At 37.9% G+C, this 3,675-nt stretch overlaps 1 long non-coding RNA gene across 2 annotated transcripts in view; it reads left to right on the top strand.

The window, feature by feature from the left end:
* The window catches only part of LOC106146432, a 13,930-nt gene extending 10,546 nt beyond the window's left edge, over positions 1-3,384 (top strand). The window contains exons 1-2 of one of the 2 annotated variants that reach the window (XR_001230867.1): positions 1,144-1,263; positions 1,816-3,384. This is a non-coding gene — a long non-coding RNA (uncharacterized LOC106146432). Of the gene's footprint in view, positions 1-1,143; positions 1,264-1,815 lie in introns of those variants that run through there. The other variant, XR_001230868.1, reaches the window with a different exon arrangement.
* Positions 3,385-3,675: the final 291 nt, after the last annotated feature.

Genomic DNA, 3,675 nt, shown 5'->3' on the forward strand with positions numbered 1-3,675 from the left:
TTTTTTTTTTTGGTTTTTCTCCGGTACCGGGAACCGAACTCACGACCTTGCGCTTGCCAGGCAGGCGCTTTTGCCGCTGAGCTAAATCCCCAGCACCCCTAGCTTTGAAATCCAGGCAATACAGTGGAAATTAATGCAAATCTCATTAATCACGTGCTCAGGATGAAACTGATTTTCTTTAAGTAAATTAAGCACAAATATTAGTTTTTACTGTCTTCTGTCTTCTTTGCACATGCATTCATTGCTTATATTTTCACTTTCCTTCTCCATGGTCCATATTATTTCAAGTCCTATGAAAGGATACAAACATTGCTGGTGATCCAGGCAGAGTTCTATCATAATTTTGCACTATATTTATCTCTAGACATGCAGCTCAAGACCTGTGTGATTCCAGCTTCACAAGCTCCATTCAAAAGCATCATGGACCAAAGGAATGTGCCAGAAAAGTACCAGGCACACTTAATACCATAAAATAAAGCCATGCTCCATGAGATGAAATACTCCAATCTGGAAAAGAAAGAAGAAAAGGAAAAGAAAAACACTGAAATGCAGTTGGAATTATTTCTTCATAACACAAACTAATTTTCTGTAAGTTGACGTATCAGCCATCAAATACAGCCAAAAAAGGGAAGAAAGAAACGTATGCATAGACGGATGCATGGAGCTTTGTCCTGTCTCCTGACCCTCTTCCCAGTCTTCATCCAAAGCCAGCCTCAACCCTAGCCTGTTTCAAGCAATCAAGGAATCGGAGATCTTCTCTACAAAAGGTTTTGTTCCAAACTGCACTGAAGACCCCTTGAGACCAAGAAAATGTTTTTCTCACAGGAGAATTTAAGAGTCTATGAATTCATGTTGGAGGAGAATTTCATAATTTCCTTTGTGCAAATACCAGGGTATTTATTTCTCTTACGTAATTTCCAGGGAATCAGTTACATGACCCGACTTCTATTCTGTTGGTCTATTGAGGGGCCTTACCGTCAAACGGTCATGCTTGGTGAGAACATACCCAGTGCTGATATATGACTGCAAAGGAGCTTAACAATTCCTGGAAGGAAAAGGGTTAAGAGCCAGTAAAAACAGCATAAATTTACACATGACCTAGTGTGATTACACTTTTATTCTCTTCCTTGGGAGGAACAACAACAATGACAACCTCCATAACTAATGCTTCTGGTCTAAAAACCCTTCTCCTTAAAGGACGTGTTTGCACCCACTGCAGATGACCTCAGCAACATTCTGGTTAGAAAAGAGATATACTGGCTGGTGAGTTTTCTTTGAAAAGTACCTAAATGTTCGTTGTATTATGGAAAAATCATCCCAATTGCTGGGCTGATGGGAGAAGCCATGTGTGATTGGTTTGTGATGGTTTGAATCTGGCTGACACGTTAGGATTACAAGTATTTTGTCCCAGTCTTAACTTGACAGGAAGGAGGATGGTTTGAATAGTCAAAGACCTTGGCTCCAGAGTTATGAGCACATAAAAGCCACCGCAGTGACTCCAGGCATCAAAACCCAAAGTAAAATACAGCTTGCCCCTGATACTATTATCTTTCGTCAGGCCGAGTGCTCTGATTTATTTTTCTATCAAATGTAGGAAGAGGGTTTTCTAAGCAGTGAAAAAGTAAATGGGAGCAAAACAGGGCGTATATTTGTCTGCATTTGCAGATAAGCTGAAATGCACCCAAAGTAAAGCAGAAGGCTTCATCCTTCAGCTCCTTTGCCTTCCACTCCCTGTAGGGCGTTCTCTGAGTCAGCCTAAGTGGGCAGAATTGGTGGTCTTCTCAGACTTCTGACCTTTTCCTTTTTCTTCTCTAGGAACTTTTCATCAGCTGCAGAGCAGGGCACTGATTATCACACTGCCAGTAGATGCTAGACATTTGCCACTGGCCATGGACAGCCTGAGTAGCAGTGGAGCCTGGATATGCTGATGTGGCACAGATGCTGTTATGATGATGTCCCACCTAAGGACACTGTTCTTCTGCCATCTATGCATGGGTTACTCTGGGAAAACCTCTAGGATGGATTCTGTTGATAAGGCTCGAATCTCTAGAACAGCAGCTATCTGGAAGACGTCTTGTGGAATTTGAATACTGCTGATTATTTAGAAGTACTAATGAAGAACTGGATTAAAATGGAAAAGGTAGCAACGCAGAAAACAGAACGAATGAAACTGAGAGATAGGATCAATGGGGGATTTTTCTTTTAAAGGTCCACTCATCAGAAAACTTAATTATTCGTGTGGAATGACAACTATAACAGATCCCTTTAATTTGTTCAAATACAAGATTGAGCATTACTGATGGGCAAGTATCTTTGTCTAGAAATGACCCAAAACAGGGATAATGTTTTACAGGAGCATATCTATATATTACTAGACCTGTGAAAAGAAAACACTAGGTCTTTCTGAGATTTTAAATCTAAGCTGCCATAAGGGCCCTGGAATAAAAATCCGCAACTATGCCCATAGGCAAAATCAGGCTTAAAATCTATTTTAGATTTAAAAGTAACCCTGTTATTGTATTTTTAAGGTAGGAAAAATAAAAAGATAGATACTGTTTCATGACTTTGAAAAATTATATGCAATAGAAATTTTGTGAAAGTCAGAAAGTTTTGCTAGAATGCAGCCACATTTATTTGTTTACAGAAATCAGTAGCTTTCTAACTACAATGGCAGTGTGAGTGAATGGAACAGAGAGCTGCTGTAGCCCACACAGTCTGAAGAATTTATTCTCCCATCCTTTACAGAAAATCAGCTGACCCCTAGCCTGGAATAATGCACTAGATCATCAGGTTAAATTGAATAAAAAGAGTGTGACTACTATTCCTCTCCTCTGATTCTTGGACTTTGAGGAAATGTAATGAACAATTAAACTGCTGGCTCCTCATTAAAGCTGAGGTAAAATGCTCATAGATTCATTTTAGAATAAAAAACATAATGATTGCAAAATATGAATTCAGACAAGAAATGTTTTCTGTTCAAACTAATTATAGTTAATATGTTCTGATCAGTTATGCTTAACATGTTAAAAATAAGTGGCTTTCAATTGAGCTTATAAGAGAGAATTTGGGCTTTTATTAATGTCAGTGATTACAATTAGTGAATGTAAAACTAATTCCGTGCCGATTAAGTTTTGATCTATTTTTCACCATTATATCTTTCCAAGATTTTAGCAAACCTGCAAATAGGCTGTATTGAGCTTGTTCATGCCCAGAAAATTAAAGAGGCTGTTAAACATTTAGGAAAATCTTTAACTTTGTGTTGCTTCAGTTCAATGTATCTTGAATTTGGCCTCCTTAGTGATAATTAACTACTGTACTCAAGAATCTATACATATTGAAAAGTAACATCAAAAACAACAAATAAATCAACAATTTGGATGGTTGTATAATGTAAATTATGTCCTAAAATGTGTTTATTAACTTCATTTAACTTTGGATGTTGATGATACTAGTGTGTGATTTCATTTCTTCCTAGAAATACAATCTTTATGTGTTCGTATCAGCGTTTTAGACCTCATCAGCCTGCCTTTCTCTCTCCTTCCCTTTCTTTCTTTTTTCTTTCATTTATTCTTTCTTTCTCTTTCTTTCTTACTTTCTTTCTCCCCCCCCACACCCCTGTCAGCACTAGAGATTGAACTAAGGGCTTTTAAATTGAACTATATCCCTAGTTTTTAA

This window comes from Chinchilla lanigera, unplaced genomic scaffold (assembly GCF_000276665.1).
Source record: "Chinchilla lanigera isolate Chin_1 unplaced genomic scaffold, ChiLan1.0 scaffold00077, whole genome shotgun sequence".
Classification (NCBI taxonomy): domain Eukaryota; kingdom Metazoa; phylum Chordata; class Mammalia; order Rodentia; family Chinchillidae; genus Chinchilla; species Chinchilla lanigera.